Source organism: Chiloscyllium plagiosum, unplaced genomic scaffold, assembly GCF_037043375.1.
Source record: "Chiloscyllium plagiosum isolate Xiang-an unplaced genomic scaffold, Cpla_swu_hap1 HiC_scaffold_6, whole genome shotgun sequence".
Lineage (NCBI taxonomy): Eukaryota > Metazoa > Chordata > Chondrichthyes > Orectolobiformes > Hemiscylliidae > Chiloscyllium > Chiloscyllium plagiosum.
The window spans coordinates 76,160,389-76,186,574 of NW_028270144.1; the positions used below are offsets into that span (position 1 = coordinate 76,160,389).

Below are 26,186 nucleotides of genomic sequence, written 5' to 3' on the forward strand. Positions count from 1 at the left end.
TAGGATATATATATATATATATATATATAGAGAGAGAGAGAGAGAGATAGGATATATATATAGAGAGAGAGAGAGATTGGATATATATATAGAGAGAGAGATAGGTATTATATATAGAGAGAGAGAGATAGGATATATATAGAGAGAGATAGGATATATATATGTACAGAGAGAGAGAGATGGGATATATATAGAGAGAGATAGGGTATATATATATATATATAGAGAGAGAGAGAGAGATGGGATATATATATATAGAGAGAGATAGGATATATATATAGAGAGAGATAGGATATATATATAGAGAGAGAGATTGAGAGATAGATAGGATATATATATATATAAAGAGAGAGATAGGATATATATATATAGAGAGAGATGGGATATATATAGAGAGAGATAGGTATTATATATAGAGAGAGAGAGATAGGATATATATATATATAGAGAGAGAGAGAGAGATAGGATATATATAGAGAGAGATAGGATATATATATGTACAGAGAGAGAGAGATGGGATATATATATATAGAGAGAGATAGGGTATATATATATATATATATATATATATAGAGAGAGAGAGAGAGAGAGAGAGAGAGAGAGAGAGAGAGAGAGAGATGGGATATTTATATAGAGAGAGATAGGTATTATATATATAGAGAGAGAGATAGGATATATATATGTACAGAGAGAGAGATGGGATATATATATAGAGAGAGATAGGGTATATATATATATAGAGAGAGAGAGATGGGATATATAGATATAGAGATAGATAGGATATGTATATAGAGAGAGAGATAGGATATATATATATATATAGAGAGAGAGAGATTGAGAGATAGATAGGATATATATATAAAGAGAGATAGAGATATAGAGATAGATAGGATATATATATAGAGAGAGAGATTGAGAGATAGATAGGATATATATAAAGCGAGATAGAGATATAGAGATAGATAGGATATATATAGAGAGAGAGATAGGATATATATAGAGAAAGAGAGAGAGATGGGATATATATAGAGAGAGATATATAGGGTATATATAGAGAGAGAGAGATGGGATATATATATATAGAGAGAGATAGGATATATATATAGAGCGAGAGATGGGATATATATATATATAGAGAGAGAGAGAGGGAGAGATAGGGTATATATATGTATAGAGAGAGAGATGGGATATATATATATATATAGAGAGAGAGAGATAGGATATATATAGAGAGAGTGAGATAGGATATATATATATAGAGAGAGATAGGATATATATATGTGTGTGTGTGTATATATATATATATATATAGAGAGAGAGAGAGAGGTTGGATATATATAGAGAGAGACATAGGATATATATAGAGAGAGTGAGAGATGTGATATATATATATATAGAGAAGAGATAGATAGATAAGATATATATAGAGAGAGATAGGATATATATATATATAGAGAGAGAGATAGAATATATATATATAGAGAGAGATGGGATATATATAGAGAGAGAGATGGGATATATATATATATGTATAGAGAGATTGATGGGATATATATATAGAGAGAGAGAGAGATGGGATATTATTATGAGAGAGATAGGATATATATATATAGAGAGAGATAGGATATATATAGAGAGAGATAGGAGATATATATATAGAGAGAGATAGGATATATATATATAGAGAGAGAGATGGGATATATATATATATGTATAGAGAGATTGATGGGATATATATATAGAGAGAGAGAGAGATGGGATATTATTATGAGAGAGATAGGATATATATATATAGAGAGAGATAGGATATATATAGAGAGAGATAGGAGATATATATATAGAGAGAGATAGGATATATATATATAGAGAGAGAGATGGGATATATATATAGAGAGAGATAGGATATATATAGAGAGAGATAGGATATATATATATAGAGAAAGAGATAGAGAGATAGATAGGATATATATATATATATAAAGAGAGAGATAGATATAGAGATAGATAGGATATATATATATATATATATATATAAAGAGAGAGATAGGATGGATAGATGGATAGATAAAGAAATAGATTGGATGGATAGATAAAGAGATAGATAGGATAGATAGATGGATAGATAGGATGGATAGATGGATAAATATATAGATAGATAGGAAGGATAGATATAGAGATAGATAGGATGGATAGATGGATAGATTTAGAGATATATATATAGAGAGAGATATATAAAGAGAGCGATAGATAGATAGAGGGAGAGAGAGGTAGAGAGATAGATAGTGAGATAGATAGAGAGATAGATAGTGTGATAGATAGAGAGATAGATAGATAGATAGATAGAATGAATGAATGAATGAATGAATGAATGAATGAATGAATGAATGAATGAATGAATGAATGAAAATAGCCGTCAACCTTCCAACAAAGCTAACTGGGATCCAAAAAACAAAACATTAAATTACTGATTCATAGTGAAAGTGTATTGAATGTTTAGTTTCCAGCAGTTCAGTCGCTACAAAACATAGAAACAATGTGATAGAATACCCTGTACCGAACATTTGTCATTTGTTAAGTTTTAAATCTGCAGTTGAGATCTGAGATGCAGTATATAGGGCTGTAACTGCCTTGTCTAAATATGAGATGAAAACACATTCACTGTGACCTCACCCATCTGCAGAAGCTGTGTTTACAGTGATGGTTCTTCCACTGCTGAAGTGTGGTGGCTATTTCGATTGAAAGAAAAGCTTTTATTCGCTCATGCTGGTTATCTTGCTTCAACTTAAATACTGTAGTGACCAGAAATGTAAAACCACAGCATAGAAGGAAAGCAATACATTTAAGTAAGAGTTGATCATTGTTGAGGATGTTGATAAAATATTCTAACTACACATGAGTCAAAATGCCCGTTAAGTCAACACATACAGAAAGTATTATTATTGTGGAAGAATTACGGAATAACTGAATTAGTGAAAATCAGAAAGTAACCACTAAAAACTAAAGAAATGCATAAAGTTAATAAGTATGCCTTGATTAAAATCTCAAGAAGAACTGTCAAAATAATTAGTTTGACCCTTGAATAACGATATATTTCCAAGGCAAGATGATGTGTAGTTTTGAGGAGAACCTTTAGGTCGTGTTGCTCCTGTACCTCTGCTGCCCTTGTCCTTCTGATGTCACAGGTTTGAAAGTTGCTGTCTTAGGGCCTTGGTCAGTTCCTGCAGCATGCTTTGTGTCTTCAGTCTTCTCCATAAACAAACCCTCTTTTCACCATCTATTGCAATATGATGAGAGTCCAAAGGAAAGATTGTAATGAAGTTTCATTCTCTTACAGCATTGTGCGTTTTAATAATTTGTTTTACTTCTTTCAATGTTCCCAGATTTCAATTCCCAGGTATCACCATCCTGCTGGGGATTAGTCTGTAGGTGTCAAGTATCTTATATAATGGACCGTTACCCATGATATAAGGAATAATGGTAACTTCCTTTTAAGACATGGCAATCTCCTCTTGTACGTATTATCAAAGTCAGGGGAGAATTTTAACAGTTCTTAAACAAACCCTTGTTAGCGTTCAACAAACTCAGTAGTCTGGATACTGACCCAGCACACAGCCCCCTGCATCATAACTTGTAGGCTGTAGAGCATTAACACCACAGTGTACGCCTGCCATTATTAACAGGTTTCCAGTGCTCCAGAGAAGCCACACCATCATGTACATCTGAAGAGTAGCCCTAAAATGAGATACAATCTCAAGCGGTCTGGTTACACAACCTTGGTGCATGAAACAATGAGGAAGATTATTATCTTCTGGGTCTGGCTGTGAAATCAGGGACAGGAGTTCATTTCCTGAGGTAATTGTCAGATGGAGTGCAGTGCCCTACCATAGTATAGATGTCCAAAACTAAAAATGTCCAATTGAATCATCAAGGTGATTAAATCCCCTCAGTAGTACTATTAACTTGGGCCAAAAAAAAGACTAGGAGAAAGTAAGGATTACAGATGCTGGAGATCAGAGTCGAGACTGTGGTGCTGGAAAGGCACAGCAGTTCAGGCAGCATCCAAGGAGCAGGAGAATCAACGTCGATTCTCCTGCTCCTCGGATGCTGCCTGACCTGCCATGGTTTTCGAGCACCATAAAAAAGGACTCCTACCAGGTTTCATCAATAAAACCAAATTGTGAATAACCTTGGTCTTTATTAAGAGGCAAAATGGGTTATTAACTGTTACTATGTAAACTTAAACTTCATTCCCTTTAAACCCAAATACACACAAACATCCATACACATGATGAGATAGGACATATAGCTTTGCAATGTTTACTATGGGTGGAAAAGAGAAAGTCTTGGTAATGAACAGTCCAAAACTGAAAGGTGGAATGAGGTGATTTTTTCAGTCCTATTGGTTTCTGTTGATGAGATCACATTGCTGTGATTGAAGATCCTCAGTTGGTGTAGCTGATCAGTTAGAACTACGTATTATTATTGAGCTACCAGTTCAGAGGACTGTCTTTTACTCATAAAGAGAGTGAGTAAGTGTGGGTCAGAGAGAGGACTGCTTCCTTACAGCTCTCTCACGACTATAAAGTTTCTTTTATTTCCTGGAAAGACAGATAGAGACCTATTTTTAAAATCTCTATGGAGGTCTCTTTTGAATTATCTCCGCTCCCGAACAAAAATGATCTAAAAAGACATTCACAGAATCATAGAATCACATAGTTGAAAAGAAGGCCTTCAGCCCATCGGGTCTGTACCTCCAAAAATATACTACCACCTGCACTAGTCCCAGTTTCCCACACTAGGCCCACAGCCTTGAAAGTTACAACACTTCTAGTGCCCATCCAAGTATTTTAAAAGGTTGTGAGGTTTCCAGTCTCAACTACGGAGACTGGCTAGAACAGGGACAGGATTGGCTGTTGCAGGTTCCAGGATTTAAATGTTTTAGTAGGGTCAGAGGTGGGGGTAAAAGAGGGGGAGGTGTGGCATTGCTTGTCAAAGATAGTATTACAGTGGTGGAAAGGACGATGGATGAGGACTTGCCATCTGAGGTAGTTTGGGCTGAGGTTCGGAATAGGAAAGGTGAGGTCACCCTGTTAGGAGTCTTTTACAGGCCTCCCAATAGTCCTAGAAACGTAGAAGAAAGGATAGGGAAGGTGATTCAGGAGATGAGTGACAGTAATAGGGTGGTGGTTATGGGGGACTTTAACTTTCCTGATATTGATTGGGAAAGCTATAGCTCAAGTTCGTTAGATGGGTCAGTGTTTGTTCAATGTGTGCAGGAGAGTTTCCTGACACAATATGTAGACAGGCCAACAAGAGGTGAGGCCATACTGGATTTGGTTCTGGGTAACGAACCAGGCCAGGTGTTAGAATTAGAGGTAGGTGAGCACTTTGGGGATAGTGACCATAATTCGGTGATTTTTACTCTCGTGATGGAGAGGGATAAGTGTGTACTACAGGGCAAGAGTTATAGCTGGGGTCAGGGAAATTATGATGCGGTGAGGCATGACTTAGGATGTGTGGCCTGGAAAAGTAGACTCCAAGGCAAGAGTGTAAATGATATGTGGAGCTTGTTCAAGGAGCAACTATTGAGTGTCCTTGATAATTATGTACCTGTCAGGCAGGGAGGAAAGGGCCGTGCGAGGGAGCCGTGGTTTAATAAGGAATTGGAATCCCTTGTTAAATGGAAGAGGGCGGCCTATCTCAAGATGAGACGTGAAGGTTCAATTGGGGCGATTGAGAGTTATAGGGTAGCCAGGAAGGACCTGAAGAGAGAGTTAAGAGCAGCAAGGAGGGGACATGAAAGGTCCTTAGTCGGTAGGATTAGGGAAAACCCTAAGGCTTTCTATAGGTATGTTAGGAATAAAAGAATGACTAGGGTAGGAATAGGTCCAGTCAAGGATAGTAGTGGGAAGTTGCGTGTGGAGGCGGAAGAGATTGGGGAGACACTGAATGAATACTTTTCTTCAGTATTTACTCAGGAACAGGGCATTGTCGTCGATGTGAATACTGAGTCACAAATAAGTAGAATGGATGGCTTTGAGGTATGTAGAGAAGAGGTGTTGGAAATCCTGGAAAAGGTGAAAATAGATAAGTCCCCTGGGCCTGATGGCATTTATCCTAGGATTCTCTGGGAAGCAAGGGAGGAGATTGCAGAGCCATTGGCCTTGATTTTTATGTCCTCTTTGTCTACAGGAGTAGTGCCAGAAGACTGGAGGATAGCAAATGTGGTTCCCTTGTTCAAAAAGGGGAGTAGGGATAACCCTAGTAACTATAGGCCGGTGAGTCTCACTTCTGTTGTGGGCAAAGTCTTAGAGAGAATTGTAAGGGATAGGATTTATGCACATCTGGATAGGAATAATGTGATCAAGGATAATCAGCATGGTTTTGTGAAGGGCAGGTCGTGCCTCACAAACCTTATTGAGTTCTTTGAAAAGGTGACGAAGGAGGTTGATGAGGGGAAAGCGGTAGATGTGGTATATATGGATTTTAGTAAGGCGTTTGATAAGGTTCCCCATGGTAGGCTACTGCAGAAAATACGGAGATATGGCATTGAGGGTGAGTTGGAGGTTTGGATTAGGAATTGGCTGGATGGAAGAAGACAGAGGGTAGTAGTTGATGGCAAAGTTTCTTCATGGAGTGCCGTCACCAGCGGTGTTCCGCAAGGATCTGTTTTGGGACCATTGCTGTTTGTCATTTTTATAAATGACCTGGAAGAGGGGTTAGAAGGTTGGGTGAGCAAGTTTGCAGATGATACGAAAGTCGGAGGAGTTGTTGACAGTGAGGAAGGATGTGGCAGGTTACAGCAGGATATAGAGAAGCTGCAGAGCTGGGCAGAAAGGTGGCAAATGGAATTCAATGTAGCTAAATGTGAGGTGATTCACTTTGGGAAGAATAACAAAAAGATGGGGTACTGGGCTAATGGTCGGATACTTGGTAGTGTGGATGAGCAGAGGGATCTTGGTGTCCATGTACACAGATCTCTGAAAGTTGCCACCCAGGTAAATAGTGCGGTGAGGAAGGCATATGGCGTACTGGCTTTTATTGGTAGAGGAATTGAGTTCCGGAGTCCTGAGGTCATGATGCAGTTGTATAAAACTCTGGTGCGGCCGCATCTGGAATATTGTGTGCAGTTTTGGTCGCCATACTATAGGAAGGATGTGGAGGCACTGGAACGGGTGCAGAGGAAGTTTACCAGGATGTTGCCTGGTATGGAAGGAAGATCGTATGAGGATAGACTGAGACACTTGGGGCTGTTTTCATTAGAGAAAAGAAGGTTTAGGGGTGACTTGATTGAGGTGTACAAGATGATTAGGGGGTTAGATAGGGTTGACAGTGTGAACCTTTTCCCGCGTATGGAGTCGGGTATTACAAGGGGGCATAGCTTTAAATTAAGGGGGGGTAGATATAGGACTGAAGTTAGGGGTAGGTTCTTCACTCAGCGAGTCGTAAGTTCATGGAATGCCCTGCCAGCAGCAGTGGTGGACTCTCCCTCTTTATGGGCATTTAAGCGGGCATTGGATAGGTATATGGAGGATAGTGGGTTAGTATAGGTTAGGTGGGCTTGGATCGGCGCAACATCGAGGGCCAAAGGGCCTGTACTGCGCTGTATTCTTCTATGTTCTATGTTCTACCCTTCCAGGCAGTGCGTACCAGACCACGTCACTCTCTGGGAGAGAAAGTGTTACCTCAAATCCTTACCAAACTTCCTGCCTTTCACTAAAATTATGTCCCCTTGTTATGAACCCTTCAACTAAGGGGAACATCTGCTTTCTATTAACTCTGTCCTTGCCCCTCATAATAATACACACTTCATCCAGGTACCCCTTCAACCTTCTCTGCTCCAACAAAAACAGCCCAAGCTTATCAAGCCTCTTTTCTCAACTAAAATACTCCATCCCATACAACATCCTGGTGAATCCCCTCCAATGCAATCACATCCTTCCTATAGTGCAGTGACCAGAACTGCACACACAAACCAAAATTCTGTACAGCTCCAACGCAATCTCCTTGCTCTTGTAATCTATGGCTCAACTGAGAAAGGCAAATAGGAGAAAGTGAGGTCTGCAGATGCTGGAGATCAGAGTTGAGAATGTGTTGCTGGAAAAGCACAGCAGGTCAGGTAGCATCCAAGGAGCAGGAGATTCAATGTTTCAGGCCAGAGTCCTTCATCAGGTATCATTCCTGATGAATGGCTCTGGCCCGAAACGTCAATTCTCCTGCTCCTCGGATGCTGCCTGACCTGCTGTGCTTTCCTAGCAACACACTCTCAACTCTGATAAAGGCAAGTGTTGTATATGCCTTCTAACTACCTTATTAACCTATCCTAAGATCCCTTTATTCCTCTGAGCTTCCTGGTATCTTGCTATTCATTGACGACTTCCTTGTTGTGTTACTTCTTTCAAAGCACATCAACTCACCTTTCTCAGGGTTAAATTCTATCTGTCTCTGATTTGACCAACCCATCTATAAACTCCTGTTACCTATCACTTTTGTCTTCACTGTGAACTACACAGCCAATCAGCAAACTTACATTTCATCAATACCACCCCACTTTCGAACAAATCTATCTGAGGTATCACACTTCATGCACAGACAGAGCTTAGTGTCAATTTACATCTTGCTCAATTTAATCTTGATAAAGGTGTGAATGTCATTGATTGTTTACCAGAGCTGCAGAAACAGACATTACAGCTACAGTTCTGGAGTTGCATTGTTCAGGTGGAACAAATCCCAAACTTGGAGATCCTGAAAGTAACACGATAACATAAAAAATGTCAGCTTGGAGAATGCATATGCAATTCCAAATTGGCAAACTTCACTTGAGTAAGAAAGTGTTTTCTAGCCCTCCACCTTCTTCAAAATGTGCAAAACTGTATCAGTACAGAGATAAATATTTCTTTGAAATGGAATTAATTTGATCACCAGATTAAGCAAACTGCATCACTTTAAAACAAGATGGAAAACCATTACACCTCTACGCACCCAAGATTCCAGCTCTCTTACCAAACTGAGTTCAGAAAAATCTTCAGGAAATGACCAAAATGGATGCCTTTTCCCTGATGATCAAACCAACCAAATCGTGCTCAGAAGTCATAGAGTCGTAGAGATGTACAGCACGGAAACAAAACGTTCAGTCCGACTTGTCCATGCTGACCAGATATCCCAACCCAATCTAGTCCCACTTGCCAGCACACAGCCCATATTTCCTCCGAACCCTTCCTATTCATATACCCATTCAGATGCTTTTTAAATGTTGCAATTTTACTGGCTTCCACCACTTCCTTTGGCAGCCCATTCCGCACACGCATCACCCTCTGCATGATAATGTTGCCCCTTAGGTCTTTTTTATATCTTTCCCGTCTCACCCTAAACCTATGCCCTCTAGTTCTGGACTCCCCCACCCCAGGGAAAAGACCTTGTCTACTTACCCCATCCATGCCCCTCATGATTCTATAAACAACTATAAGGTCACCTCTCAGCCTCTGACGCTCCAGGGAAAACATCCTTAGCCTTTTCAACCTCTCCCTATAGCTCAAATCCTCCAACCCTGTCAATTTCCTTGTAAATCTTTTCTGAACCCTTTCAAGTTCCACAACATCATTCTGATAGGAAGGAGACCTGAATTGCATGCAATATTCCAAAAGTGGCCTAACCAATGTCCTGTACAGGCACAACATGACCTCCCAACTCCTGTACTCAATACTCTGACCAACAAAGAAAAACATACCATATGCCTTCTTCACTATCCTACCTACCTGCAACTCTACTTTCAAGGAGCAATGCACTCCAAGGTCTCTTTGTTCAGCAACACTCCCTAGGACTTTACCATTAAGTGTATAAGTCCTACTAAGGTTTACTTTCCCAAAATGCAGCACCTAGCATTTATCTAAATTAAACTCTACTGCCGCTCCTCAACCCATTGGCCCATCTGATCAAGATCCTGTTGTAATCCAAGGTAACCTTCTTCGCTGTCCACTACACCTCCAATTTTGGTGTCATCTGCAAACTTACTAACGACATCCCTTATGCTTACATCCAAGTGGTCACTTTGCCCAAATAAACCGGATCTGTCAATGTGTCAGCAACTCGGCTCAACAAATTGTTTGCTACGGAGTTTCATCCCATGTTTACTGATGACAAGACCTTAGTTAAATTGCCTAACAGAGGAATTCTCAACAAATTAAATCCAGCAGTGAACTCTAGCAGGTCCCATTAGATGACCAATCAAAGTTGCTTATTAATGTTAACTCCATTTGTGACACATTGGCAAAAGTGAGGACTGCAGATGCTGGAAACCAGAGTTTAGATTAGAGTGGTGTTGGAAAAGCACAGCAGGTCAGGCAGCATCCGAGAAGCAGGAAAATCGGGTGGGGGGGGGGGATGCTGGGGAGAAGGTAGCAAAGAATACAATAGGTGAATGGGGGTGAGGATGGAGGTGATAGGTCAGAGAGGAGGGTGGAGCGGATAGGTGGGAAGGGAGATTGGCAGGTAGGACAGGTCATGGGGACAGTGCTGAGCTGGAAGGTTGGAACTGGGGTAAGGCGGGGGGGAGGGGAAATGAGGAAACTGAATTGTTGTTATTTAGAATTGGAATAAGTAAACTGTTAATCAGAGATGACTTTCTGAACAAATTATATCAGGAATGCTTGCACATTACCAAGTGCAGAATCTGGACTCAGGCACTGAGTTTACGGCTAAAGATCTCAAAAGAAATCAAGGACCTTGTAGCTGACTGTGAAAGTTGTTATTCACAAGTCTCAATACAGAACCATTAATTCCTAATACTCCCCCACCAGAGTATGAGAGTGACTCAGAAATGACAGAAATGACCTAGCTATGTTTGACAGACTGTCTTGTTTTATCGCTGTCAACTATTTTTTGTGGTGAGAAGTTGGTTTCTTCATTTGGCTAAGTGACTAGTGATTTATTGTAGAACTAAATCAACAGGATGGGTTTAATCCTTGTACAGACTGTGGCAATTCCTGAGGCCTGTCTCCTCACATTATCACAAGCTGTGGAGTGATTACCCTCAAGCTGCACATAAAACATTATCTGTCTTTCTCTCTCTCTCTCTCTCTAATAGAGAAAGGTGCCCTCTAGTCCTTTAGAGATTAAAGTTCTTTATCTTCTGATGCTTAAAGAGAAGCATTATATGCCACCATTACAGACGCAGTTATTGGTGTCACACATGCAGTGTTTGTAATACATGGGATCCCAGATGTGGTTGTAACTGACAATCGACCACAGTTCCAGTTTCCAGCCACTTTTGGATTTCAACATGTAACCAGCTTACCAACTCGTCCAAAGGGGAACAAGAAGATAGAATATGGATCATGAAATATTTTCTGAAAAATATATTGAACTTGTATTGCCTCATGAAATTACTGGTCCACTTCGATCTGATGTAGCTTTCACCATCAGAATTACTGAGGGAATGAGGAAAACTGATGAGTCCACTCCCCATCTTATTAAAGAGGTTGAATCCACAGTTGAGTCCAAAGGACTCTAAAAATGTTTCTAACAAGGAGGACGCTAATCAATAGCAGCAAGCTCTTCATGACAATGGACGCCACCATTGCTGTAACTGGATTAAGGGGTATAAGAAAGGGACCAATAGAGGAATGATATGGTAATCCAAGACCAGCAACAATTGTATATTGTTCATATGATGGAGGGTGTCACATGGAGGAAATGCACCACTCAACCTTCATTAATGCTTCATCGGGATGAATCCAAAGAGGGACATCATGACAATAATGTTAGACAGACCATTCAAAAGCAACGTTAACATCAACAATTCTCAAGCAAACAAAGCATCAAGCCTCCAAGTCAGAACCAAATACATCTTGGAAAAATTGTCAAATCAATAGTTCACTTGAATCCATGAAGTCAGACACTTGGGAGGAGAAGAATTAATGGTGAATGTAATTTGCTTGTTTTTGCCATTGTAAAATGAGCTGGAAACTGGAAAGCTAGAAATATTCGAAATAGGAGCCGGCCATTCGGGCCTTCAAGCCTCTTCAATATGATTATGGCAAATCAACCAACTCAGTACTTTGGGAACTTCACGCTTTTAGCACTACGAACTACATATATCCCCTCCTTAAGCAAATAATGTTTGGCCTCAACTACTTTCTGTGGCAGAGAATTCCACAGGCTCTCCTCTCTGAGTGAAGATATTTCTCCTTACTTCAGTCTGAAATGGTCTACCCCATTTCCTTGAGCTATGACCCTTGGATTTGACTCATGGTCATCAGGAGCATCCTGTCCAGTGTCTGATTAGAACTTATAGGTATGTGAGATCCCAGCCTCCTTCACCTAACACCATCACACCCCCACTCAATTCTTCTTTATACCAGTGAATGTGGCCCTAACTGTTCCAGTCTCTAGATGCATCAGACCTGCCATCCTACAAGATCAGTCCAGTTAATCTTTGTTGCACTCCCTCCAAAGTCAGAACATCTTGCGGGAATTCTACCAGGATAAGGAAACCAAACATGCACACAATTTTTTGTGTGTGGTCCCACTAATGCCCTGTAGAATTGCAGCAACAAGTTACTTTGAGCGGGGCTGTTAAATAAGTGAATGGATATGAAAGGGTTATTCTAGGATTTAAGATTAAGATCTGTTCACTCTGATAAAAACTAATGACTGTTAGAAAGCTGCAGTTACCATTCCATCACTGGTCTACCTGGCAGAGAGAATGAACAGAGGAGAACAAGCTTTTCAGAGTTGAGGAGGAAGGAAGGTGATGAACGCTCTCAGGAGGTGGTTTTAATTGTTTTATAAGGGAATTAATATGGAAGAATTCATCCAGGAGCCAAGATGAAGCTCCATCCACTCTGATACCCAACATAGCCACTGGGGGGAGCACTGAGCAGTCCTGGACAGTTCAGGCAGTAAGTGGGATTCTGATACAGTAAAAGACATACTCATCTTGCCTACCTCTTGTTAGTAACCGTGCGCATAGTTATAGCACATGGAACACCACTCTCTGTGAAAAGAACTGACCTCTGACTACTTAGATGTAATAAATTACATCCTAAGGGGACTTGACTGGATGGATGTGAAAAGGATGTTTTGGCTTAGTGTCATACTGTCATACAGCACGGATAAAGACCCCTTGGTCTAACTTGTACATGCTGACCAGATATCCTAAACTGACCAGATATCCTAAGCTGACCAGATATCCTAAACTTTGCCCTATATCCCTCGAAACCCTTCCTGTTCATATACCCATCCAAAAACCTTTTAAATGTTGTAATTGTATCCACTTCCAACACTTCCTCTGACAGCTCATTCCATACAAGCACCAGTCTCTGTGTGAAAAATCTACCCCTCAGTCCCTTTTAAATCTTTCCCTTCTCACCTTACATCTATGCCCTCGAGTTTTGGAATCCTCTACTCTGGGAAAAAGACCTTGGCTCTTCACCTTATCTATGTCCCTCATGATTTTATAAACCTCTATAAGGTCACCCCTCAGCATCCGACGTTCCAGGGAAAACAGTCCCAGCCTATTCAGCCTCTTCCTAGAACTCAAACTTTCCAATCTTGGCAACATTCTTGTAAATTTTTTCTGCACTTTTCAACATATAGGCTAACTAGAATTGTACACAGTATTCCAAAATTGGCCCCTCCAATGTTTTGTACAGCTGCAACATGATGTCCCAACTCCTATATTCAATACAATGACCAATGAAGGTAAGCGTGCCAAAGCCTTCTTTACCACCTGGTCCGCCTGTGGCACCACCTTCAAGGAACAATGGGACTTTCAAGAAAAGCCCTAGTTCTTTCTATTCAGCAATACTCCCCTGGGTCGTGTTATCAACTGTATAAGCCCCGCCCCGGTTTGTCTTATACAAATGCAACACCTTGCATTTTATTATGGTCCAGATCAGACTCCGTCAAAACATTCTAAGAAGGCAGCCTAGGCCCTAACATTTTCTTATTTTAAAGGCAACAGTAAAGTGTCACAAGCTAGTCCTTTTTTTTCTAAAAGCTGCTCCTTGGCTAAAGGATACTCTATCCTTGATATTTTTTCAGAGGGGTAATAAACTAGGCCAGGCTCTGATTAGTCTGCTTTGGTACAGAGATGAAAAGAATTTTGAGAGGCCTTTTGTTTATATGTAAACAGATGAGACTTCAGGCCAAAGTGGTCATGTTTTAGAAGTGTCCTGTATAACGAAAGGGGAGTGGTCAGTTCTCTAGCTGAGAAGTTCAGTTCAGAATTGAACTAGTGAGGAGTTCAGCAGTGAGCTGTGTGGAAACTCTCTCTCTCTTTCTACCTTCAACTTCAACCTGTAAGCATTGTTCCAATTATATTGCATTTTAAAGTGGGTTTGATTATTGGGACTGTTGTATATGTTCAGAACAGCATATTTAAGTCTAGTTTGCATAGACTGAGTTCTGTAGGGGTGCTTTATTCTGTTCTTTGTGTTTCATTGTGTAATTTTGTGAATAATCATTTGTCTGTTTTAAAATCTAGTAGTCAGCCTAGCTATCTTACTCCGCATAATTTTCACTGTACCAAATCAAATTGTAAAATTATGGTCTGGGCTGCCTGCTTAAAAATGTTTTGAGTGGTCTGGCCAAGTCCATAACAGATTGGGGGCTCATCCGGGATTTTACTCAGTGAGTGGTAGGTGTTAGTGTCTTTATTTTGGGTGTTGGTTTGGTTAGGTAGACAAAGCTTTGGATAGTAACGTCTCTTTCAGTCCCCAAAAGTTTTCCAGATGTGGAGGCAGTGACTTTGGAAGTTTTGCAAACAGTGAATAAGACCAAGTTGCAAGAATTAGCAGAGAAGCTGGAATTGGAACTGCCTGCTTCTGGGAGGAAAGGAGAAATAATTCCAGCAATGGCTCAGCATTTAAACTTACTGGAGAAACCATCAGCATCTATAGAGATGGCAAGAATTCAATTGCAAATGAAGCAGCTTGAGTTAGAGGTGAGAGATAAGGAAAGGGCAGCAGAAATGAAACAGTTTGAGTTACAACTAAAAGCAGAACAGAGAGAAAAAAAGAGAACAGCGGGAGATGGCAAAAGAGACAGCAAAGAAGGAAAAAGAGAGCTTTTGAACTTCAAAAACTGACTCTTAAAAAGGAAAGTCAGCTTTAAAGGCTGAGGGTAGGCTTAGTGAGGAAGAATGTGAGGATGAGCAAGCCTCAGACGTCTAGTGGGAAACTGTTTAAGTATGTTCAAGCATTGCCTAAATTTGATGAGGACGATGTGGAAGTCATTTTCATCTCATTTGAAAAGGTGACTAAACAAATGCAGTGGCCAGTGGCAATGTGGCTTTTGTTGACTCAAACAAAATGTGCAGGTAGGGCGAGTGAGGTATTTGCATCACTATCAGAGGAGGTATCTGGGGTGAATGAGGAGGTGAAAAACGCCATTTTAAGTGCATATGAGCTTGTACCAGAAGCCCATCGACAACATTTCAGGAATCTAAGGAGGGACCCTGGTCAAACCTATATTGAGTTCGAAAGTATCAAACAGAGTAATTGCGATAGATGGATAAGAGCTTTAAAAATCGAGCAAACTATGATGGCCTTAGGTAATTATTTTGGAGGAATTCAAAAACTCACTGCCTGAAGTAGTGTGAACTCATGTGGATGAGCAGAGAGTTAAAACACCAAGGTTAGCAGCTGAAGTGGCTGATGATTATGAGCTGGTCCATAAAACATGGTTTGGCTTCCAGACTCAATTTCAGTCCTTGAGGGATGGAAACTGGGGCAAAGAGAAATCCTCACTTGGGAAGGGAAAGGTAGATCTCAGTGAAGATCATAAGGATAACTTACCACAGGGTAAAAAAGAAACTGTTGAGGGGGACAAAGAAGTTTTAAAAAGCTCCAGTGTTTTCATTGTAATAAAGTGGGCCACACAAAATCACAGGGTTGGTGGGCTAGGATAAAGCCAGATGTAGGAAAACCAGACAAATCTGGAAGTTTTGTTGTACTAGTAATAAAAAGTACAAGGGAAGTTAGACAAGTGCCTCACAGTCTACAAGATTATCAGAGGTTAATTAAGGAGCAAGTACCAGATCTGCTTAAAAAATATATATGCAATGGTAATGTTATGCACATAGGCCAGGAGTAATAGGTAAGGTGGTTACAATATTAAGTCCTTAATGTTGAAGGATGAGGAGATATGTGCTCCTGAGGGACTATTGCCAGAAAAGGTATTGGTAGCAGGAATTAATGGTGAAACAAAAAGTGCCCAGTTATGTAAAGTGAGGTTTGAAAATCCAGAGAAGAGTGGAGAATTTGTGGTAGGAATACTGGACAAACTCTCAGCCCCAGGAATACAATTTGTCCTTGCAAATGATATAGCTGATTCACCAGTAAGTGTGCTGCCTACTCTAGTTGAAAAGCCAGTGGGGATGTAGGCAACTGAAGATATGAAGAATGTTTATCGAGGAATTTTCCCTGATTGTGTGATCAGAAGATCACAGAGGCACAAGTTGAAACAGGAGAGATCAAAAGGCACAGATAAGGAAGCTGACGTAGCATTATCCAAGACCCTTTTTGAGCAGACGAGTGGAACAGAGAAGGAGCAAATAGGTAATCATACAAGTGTCTTTAGCTCTGCTAAGCTGATTAAATTACAGCAGAAAGATGAGAACTTCAATAGTTATATCAAAGGGCATTTACAGAGAAAGCAAGTGAATGCATTCCTGTGTGTTACTACTTAACGAATTATGTCTTAATGAGGAAATAGAGACCATCACACATTCAAGCAGATGAAAAGAAAGAGACTTTGTAGAGTGCCTCAGAGATGGATTCTTAGAACAGCTGGTGCTGGAGCCGACCAGGGAGAAGGCAATTCTGGATCTGGTATTGTTTAATGAACCAGAATTGGTCAGAGACCTCGAAGTGAAGAGCCATTGGGAAGTAGTGACCATAATACATTAAGCTTCAATCTGCAATTTGAGAGGGAGAGGGTACAGTCAGAAGTGACAGTACTTCTGTTGAATAAAGGGAACTATGGAGCTATGAGGGAGGAGCTGGCCAAAGTTCAATCGTGCAATACCTTAGCAGGGATGACCGTGGAGGAACAATGGCGGATATTTCTGTGTATAATGCAGAAGTTGCAGGATCAGTTCATTCCTAAAAGGAAGAAAGATCCCAGGAGGAGGCATGGGCGGCCGTGGCTGACGAGGGAAGTTAAGAAACATATAAAGTTAAAAGAGAAAAAGTATAACATAGCAAAGATAAGTGGGAAAACTGAGGACTGGGAAGCTTTTAAAGAGCAACAGAGGATTACTAAGAAGGAAATACGCAGAGGAAAAATGAGGTACGAAGGTAAATTGGCCAATAATATAAAGGAGGATAGTAAAAGCTTTTTAGGTATGTGCAAGGCAAAAAAATGGTTAGGACTAAAATTGGGCCCTTGAAGACAGAAACAAGGGAATATATTACGGGGAACAAAGAAATGGCAGAGGAATTAAATGGGTATTTCAGATCTGTATTCACTGGGGAAGACACAAGCAATCTCCCTGAGGTAACAGTGGCTGAAGGACCTGAACTTAAGGGAATTTATATTTGCCAGGATTTGGTGTTGGAGAGACTGTTAGGTCTGAAGGTTGATAAGTCCCCGGGGCCTGATGGTCTGCATCCCAGGGTACTGAAGGAGGTGGCTTGGGAGATCGTGGATGCGTTGGTGATTATTTTCCAGAGTTCAATAGATTTGGGGTCAGTTCCTGAGGATTGGAGGGTGGCTAATGTTATACCACTTTTTAAGAAAGGTGGGAGAGAGAAAGCAGGAAATTTTAGACCAGTTAGTCTGACCTCAGTGGTGGGAAAGGTGCTGGAGTCTATTATAAAGGATGAAATTACGGCACATCTGGATAGTAGTAACAGGAAAGGACAGAGTCAGCATGGATTTATGAAGGGAAAATCATGCTTGACTAATCTTCTTGAATTTTTTGAGGATGTAACTCTGAAGATGGACGAGGGAGATCCAGTAGATGTAGTGTACCTGGACTTTCAGAAAGCTTTTGATAAAGTCCCACACAGGAGGTTAGTGAGTAAAATTAGGGTGCATGGTATTGGGGGCAAAGTACTAGATTGGATTGAAAATCGGTTGGCTGATAGGAAACAAAGGGTAGTGATAAATGGCTCCATTTCGGAATGGCAGGCAGTGACCAGTGGGGTACCACAGGGATCCGTGCTGCAGCTTTTTACAATATATGTTAATGATATAGAAGATGGTATCAGCAATAACATTAGCAAATTTGCTGATGATACAAAGCTGGGTGGCAGGGTGAAATGTGATGAGGCTGTTAGGAGATTACAGGGTGACCTGGACAAGTTAGGTGAGTGGGCAGATGCATGGCAGATGCAGTTTAATGTGGATAAATGTATGGTTATCCACTTTGGTGGCAAGAACAGGAAGGCAGATTACTACCTCAATGGAATCAATTTAGGTAAAGGGGCAGTACAGAGAGATCAGGGTATTCTTGTACACCAGTCAATGGAGGCAAGCATGCAGGTACAGCAGGTAGTGAAGAAGGCTAATAGCATGCTGGCCTTCATAACAAGAGGAATTGAGTATAGAAGCAAAGAGGTGCTTCTGCAGCTGTACAGGGCCCTGGTGAGACCACACCTGGAGTACTGCGTGCAGTTCTGGTCTCCAAATTTGAGGAAAGACATTCTGGCTATTGAGGGAGTGCAGCGTAGGTTCACGAGGTCAATTCCTGGAATGGCGGGATTACCTTACACTGAAAGACTGAAGTGACTGGGCTTGTATACCCTTGAGTTTAGAAGACTGAGAGGGGATCTGATTGAGACGTATAAGATTATGAAAGGATTGGATATTCTGGCAGCAGGAAACATGTTTCCGCTGATGGGTGAGTGCCGAACCAGAGGACATAGCTTAAAAATACGGGGTAGACCATTTAGGACAGAGATGAGGAGAAACTTCTTCACCCAGAGAGTGGTGGCTGTGTGGAATGCTCTGCTCCAGAGGGTAGTGGAGGCCCAGTCTCTGGATTCATTTAAGAAAGAGTTGGATAGAGCTCTCAAAGATAGAGGAATCAAGGGTTATGGAGATAAGGCAGGAACAGGATACTGATTAGGAATGTTCAGCCATGATCATATTGAATTGCGGTGCAGGCTCAAAGGGCAGAATGGCCTACTCCTGCACCTATTGTCTATTGTCTATTGTCTATAAAAATGGGTAAAGAGTCATCAAATTGTTTTGCCAGTACGGTATAAAAAGGAGGTGCTATGAATGGCTCATGAGCTATCATTTGGAGGTCATTTAGGGGTGAGGAAACACAAGTTAAAATACAAAGACATTTTTACTAGCCTGGACTATACAAGGATGCAGTTGAATTTTGCCAGACGTGTCATACATGTCAGCTAATCGGAGAGCCACAGGCAGTTGGGAGCATGGTGGCTCAGTGGTTAGCACTACTGCCTCACAGTGCCAGGGACCCAGGTTCAATTCCAGCCTTGGACGATTGTCTGTGTGGAGTTTGCACATTCTCCCTATGTCTGCGTGTGTTTGCTCCGGTATCCTCCCACAGTCCAAAGATGTGCAGGTCAGGTGAATTGGCCATGCTAAATTGCCCGTAGTGTTAGGTGCATTAGTCAGAGGGAAATGGGTCTTGGTAGGTTACTCTTCGGAGGGTCGGTGCAGACTTGCTGGGCCGAAGGACCTGTTTCCACACTGGAGGGAATCTAATCTAATCAGTAATATAACCTGCAACTTTAACATCTATTCCAGCATTTTTGGAATCTTTCACAAGAGTCTTGATTGACTGTGTAGGTCCCCTATCTCAAACAAAAAGTGGGAATAAGTATTTATTATCAATAATGGACGTGTCAACTAGATTTCCAGACGAATCCCATTATGCAACATCACAGCTAAATGGGTTGGAGAAGAATTACTTAAATTTTTTACTAGATACAGACTGTTGATAGAGATCCAGTCAGATTAAGGATCTAACTTCACATCAAAACTATTCAAGGAGGTTATGGTTAACTTGGTAATAAAGCAATCCAAATCTATTGCGTACCATTCGTAATTGCAGACAGCGCAAAAGAGATGGCATCAAACACTGAAGACCATGTTGAGGGCTTATGGTCAGGGTTATCGAGATGATTGGGACAAGGGAGTTTCATTTGTACTCTTTGCGATCAGAGGTGCACCAAATTAATTGACCCAATTCAGTCCATTTGAATTAATTTTTGGGCATAAGGTAAGAGGACCACTAAAATTGATTAAGGAAAAATTAATAAGTCAGAATTCAGAGACCACCATTTGGACTATGTGTCAAATTTTATAGAATGATTAAATAGAGCTGGAGAGTTGGCTAGACTACAGTTAAAAGTATCATAGCATACAATGAAACAGGAAGTGGATACAAAATCACAAATTCACAATTTTGCAATTGGAGATAAGGTATTGGTGTTACTTTCAGTGACAGGTGAGCCTATAAAAGCAAGGTTTAGTGGACCGTTTCAAATTGAGAAGAAATTGAGTGAGGTGAACTATTTGATAAGGACTCCAGGCAGGAAGAAATCTCACAGAGCATGTCATGTACATATGCTCGTGGGCGGCACGGTGGCACAGTGGTTAGCACTGCTGCCTCACAGCGCCAGAGACCCGGGTTCAATTCCCGCCTCAGGCGACTGACTGTGTGGAGTTTGCACGTTCTCCCCGTGTCTGCGTGGGTTTCCTCCGGGTGCTCCGGTTTCCTCCCACAGTCCAAGGATGTGTAGGGCCAGGTGAATTGGCTATACTAAATTGCCCGTAGTGTTAGGTAAGGGGTAAATGTAGGGGTATGGGTGGGTTTCGGCGGGTCGGTGTGGACTTGTTGGGCCGAAGAGCCTGTTTCCACACTGTAATGTAATCTAATGCTCAAAAAGTATTTTGATAGGGAAGGAAAGCAAGAGGAGATGGTGTTAATGATTACAGCACAGGAAGAAGAACCAAATTCGGAGGATTCTGAATTGAACATTCCTCACATCAAATTGGACAATGAGGAAGTTGTCAAAAATTGGGATAAATTATTGAGTTACCTTCCACAAAAAAATCGCAATGACCTAGAAGAGTTATTACTATCACATGGGGAGATATGTGGAAATAAACTGGGAAATACTAACCTATTGTGCATGATGTAGAGATAGGAGATGCTGTTCCAAATAAGCAACATCCTTATCGGCATAACCCTCTAACGTTAGCACAGGTTCAGAAAGAGATAGAGATCATGCTCCTAGATGGCATAATTGAAGTGAGTTACAGTGACTAGAGCTCACCCCATAGTCATGGTGCTAAAGCCAGATGGTACTCAACGGGTTATGTGTGGGCTATTGCAAAATCAACGCCATTACAAAGACTAATGCATATCCAATTCTATGGTTGGAGGTCTGTTTTGAAATGTGGGACAAGAAACTTACATTTCTGAGTTGGACTTTCTCAGAGGCTACTGGCAAGTACCTCTGTCAGAGAGAGCAAAGGCAATTTCGGCTTTTGTAACAGCAAATGGGCTATATCAGTTCAAAGTCATGCCATTTGGTATGAAGAACGCTCCAGCCACATTTCAGAGACTGACTAATAAGGTTATTGCCAGATTACCCAATTGTGTGATGTATATTGATGACCTGGTGATTTTTGTCACTCATGGAAGGAACATTTACAGCATTTATTGGATTTGTTCGATTGACTTCGGAAGGCAGGCTTGATGGTAAACATTGCTAAAAGTGAATTTGATAAAGCGCAAGTCACCTTCCTGGGCCATGTTATTGGAGATGGACAAATGGCCCCATAGGATGTGAAAACAAAAGTAATTGGGGAATTTCCCACACTTGGCGTAAAAAGCAGTACTATGGTTTGTGGGGTTGAATGGATTTTACTGGAAACTTGTGCCGAACTTTAGCAGTGTGGCTGCTCCACTCACTGAATTGCTATAAAAGGGCAAGAGGTTTCAGTGGACAGTGGACTGTTTTTGACGGCCTAAAAATTGTGTTAACCACTGCCCCAGTATTAGCCGCACCGGATTACACAAAGCCTTTCAAGGTGGATATCGATGCCAGTGATGTGGGTTTTGGTGCGGTGGTCCTGCAGGAGGATGACAAGGGAATAGAAAGACTCACTGGGTGTTTTTCCAGGAAGTTGATAGTTTATCAACAGAAATATTCAATGGTGGAGTAAGAGACTTTAAGTTGGCGTTGGTCTTCCAACATTTCAGTGTTTATATTACCAGCAATGCATCTGAGACAATTGTATACACTGATCACAACCCATTGATATTTGTGGAAACATTTAAGAACAAAAATGCCAGACTGTTTAGATGCAGCTTGTTGTTACAGCCATTCAATTTGACAATTATGCATGTGGCAGGTCGCGAAACCATGTTTGCTAATGCAATATCGAGACTCAAATAAGACAAGGAGGCATTCAGTGGTGAGTATATCGCGGTCTGAATTTTCATTTGGTTGTGCACGTTTGCATGTTTATAGTTAGTATAGTGTATATGTGTGTTTAGACTACCAACTGGGTTTTGCTGGGTTAAAAATGAGGCCATCTTTTGGTATTGATAGTTCATTTCTATTAAGCGGGGAGGTGTCACAAAGCTAGTCCTTTTGTTTTATCTAAAAGCTGTTCCTTGGCTCAAGGTTACTCTGTCCTTGATTTTTTTTCAGAGGGGTAATAAACTGAGCCGGGCTCTGATCAGATGGGGTTTGGTACAGAGGTGAAAAGGACTTCGAGAGGCCTTTTGTTTATATGTGAACAGATGAGACTTCAGGCCAAAGTGGACATGTTTTAGAAGTGACTTGTATAATGGAAAGGGTGTGGTCAGCTCTCTAGCCTAGCAGTTTAGTTCAGTCTTGAACTGGTGAGGAGTTCAGCAGTGAGCAGTGTGGAAACTCTCTCTTGTTTCTACCCTTCAACTTCAACCTTTAAGCGTGTATTCCATTTATGCTGGGGTTTAAAGAGAGTTTCTTCATTGGGACTGTTGTATATGTTCAGAACAGCATAATTAAGTGTAGATTGGATAGACTGAGTTCTGTAGGGGTTCTTTATTCTGTTCTTAGTGTTTCATTGTGTAATTTTGTGAATAAATTGTTGTCTGTTTTAAAATGTAGTCATCAACCTTGCTATCTTACTCCGCTTAATTTTCACTGTACACTTACTGAAACAAATTGCAAATTTATGGTCTGGGCTGCCTGCTTAAGACTGTTTTGAGTGGTCTGGCTGAGTTCATAACAGAAGTGTTCAGCTGTAATGTGACTGGTCAAACTATTCGACATTAAGCAAACTACAATTTAGTAAAACACTGTAGTTAAAATACAACCAAAGAAAGAGGAATTTAGAATATTAACTTAATTGGAAACTTAACTGAATGGTAGATTCAAAAACTATTACTAATTAATTGTTCCTATATAATGATATATCAAAAATACATTGCTTGGCTAAAAGGAAAATCAGACACAAATTCTCACATGCAGTTCTCCAATCCAGGAGGAAAAAGTATCAAGAGAAACTTCAGACAAAGTAGCAGGCAAGAGACATTTATTGAAGATCCCAACTCTTTTGAGACCCCAATAGCTTCTGCCTAAAGTTAAACCTAAAAAAGAAGCTAGAAAGCCTGGTCTGTGAGGGCTGGCCACACCCAAGCTGCTTCCATTGTTCCAACTTTAGAAACAAATCCTCCGGGCCAAACAAGTGGAATTCAGTAGCCAGCTTGGCATCTCAGCCTTACAATGTCTTTTCAAAATAACCAGGACAACATAACCTCTTGAAAGCCACAGCATTGTCACAATTTGTACAAATTACACTTCATCTGCCACTCCTCAACGCATTGACTCAGTTAATTAAAGTCTTGTTGTACTCTGAGATAATCTTCTTCAGTGTCCACTATGTCATCAATTTTGGTCTTATTCACAAACTTACTAAACATACCTCCTATATTCACATCCAAATCATTTATATAAATGACAAAAAGCAGTGGACCCAATATCAATCCTTTTGGTACACTGCTGGTCACAGGCCTCCAGTCTGAAAAGCAACCCCTATCTTCTACCTTCAAACCATTTCTTTTGCATAAAAGCAAACTATTCATTCTTTTGTTTGTTTGTTTAATAAAGGCAGGTTGGAATGGTTGTTTGGCAGTGCCTTTTGTTTCAGCAACCTAGCCAGTGGACACTGTGATGACCCATTATAGAGGGAAAGTAAGCCATGGCAGTGCTGAAAGAGGAGCTGGCACCATAGTATGATTAGTTAATCATGGACTCATGGACAGTCCAGCTAGAAAGAGGGCAGATGTTTGCACAAACCCAGTCATAATGTGGTACTGTATGCAGAGATGGCATTACTTCATTTTAATCTGAAAACAGAATAAGATAACCGATACCATTGTGACTTGGAAATATATCCCCATTCTTTTGTTTTGATTGGATTAAAATCCTGGGGGTGGGGGATTCCTTCCTAACAGCACTATGTACAGACACTTCATGAACTGCAGCTGATCAGAAGATAACTCACCATCATTTCCTCTGGCTAGATATGATTCCCACATCACACGAACAAATAATGAAAAGTTTTTAGTAAAATTGTATCCATTTCATAATACTCCTCAATGACACATAATAAATTATGCCACAATACCCTTTTAATAGCTATTGTTACTTTATTAGCTTGGTGACCACCATATTCTGAAATTAATCAGCACACAGCTTGCAATGTGAGTACTTACCCTTTACATTTGATTGGCATTATAGATTACTGCAAGTTCTCCCTTTTGTTTCAGTTAGGTAAAAAGCAAAAATCAGTTGTAGTTTAATCTTCCTTTGCTTTTCACTGTTAGAAGGTTGGTCAGGTTAGCTGCCAGTTCAAACTACTAATTCATTCTTAGGTGTCATGCCCTGGCATCTAAACTCAACTGGTCATGCTCCAACAAACATTGTTAATGTTTACTAGAATACAAGGGTGAAAAAACTTAACTATCTCAAGAATATATTGAGATTGAAAATCAGTCCTGAGACTAATGTTTCAATTAAACTTGATTGGCATTCCCAAAATAGATGTGTTCTGTAAATTTAATCTCTTGTAATGAAATTTAAGACAGCAGTATTTTAATATAAATTCTATGATTTATGATATGTCAGTCAAATATCTTAAAATATGATCCTTGTTCTCCAACATATTACATTGGCAGTATGTTTGTTCTTTTGCAGCAGCATGACCTTTAGATGCTATAAAACATTTCTGGTATTCTAAGGTTATATTTTAATGCCCTTTTTGAAAAATGAGACATATAGAAATGAATACTGTTACTGAGTAAAACAACAATACAGTATGTCATGCTTTTATATGAAACAGTTAATTTTAAGTATGAGTTTTTATGTAAGGTATTATACCATCACATGACAATTTAAAGCATCATATACCAAATTTCAATTTAAATCTTTTCTAATTGTTATAGACATTGGATAAAATTTGCCATTCTCCCTCACTTGCTACATAAAACATTCCAAACTCAAAGAAGGATCATTCCTGTTTTATGTAGGAAATTTCAGCTAATCAGTCCTGACAGAGCCACAGAACATTGTTTTATTTTTCAGTATGGCTGCAGTGTCACATCATAAGATCCTTAGATATAGAACACAAATAGTCCATTATGCTCATCTAACCTGATCCACCATTCAACATGACTGACCTGACAATGACATTCACTCAATATTTCTGCCGGCTCCCTGTTGCCAGTGACTCTCTTGGTCATTAAAATCTGTCCAACTTTGATATGAATATATTCAATGACCTAACCCATACTGTTCTCTGTGTAAGAGAATGCCAAGGACTAATAACTTCCTCATCAACTACTAAATGTGAGACTGTTTATCTTTTAGATTCTGCCCCATAATTCTAGATTTTCTCATGACAGAAAATATCTTCTCAGTATCTACCCTACTGAGCCTCTTCAGAAACCTAAGTTTCAATAAGATCACCTCACATTGTCCAATTTTATACTCCATCAACTAACTTATCGCAAATTCATTGAATTTATCTCTAATCCATTTGCAAAATCTTTGTATCCTCCCACAATTTTTTTTCTCCTACTTTGCTTTCCTTGGATTAGATCCAAGTGTCAGCAGCATGACCAGTTGTATCGTACCATAGCTAATGCAATATTTTATTTATTTCATAGCAGTTTACATCACAAATATTTTTACACTATA

The 26,186-nt window shown here is 40.2% G+C and overlaps 1 protein-coding gene across 1 annotated transcript in view; it reads left to right on the forward strand.

Moving 5' to 3' along the window:
* Positions 1–26,186, forward strand: part of LOC122551056 (high-affinity choline transporter 1-like) — a 232,317-nt gene that overhangs the window by 146,703 nt on the left and 59,428 nt on the right. The gene's annotated exons all lie outside the window — the stretch shown is intronic.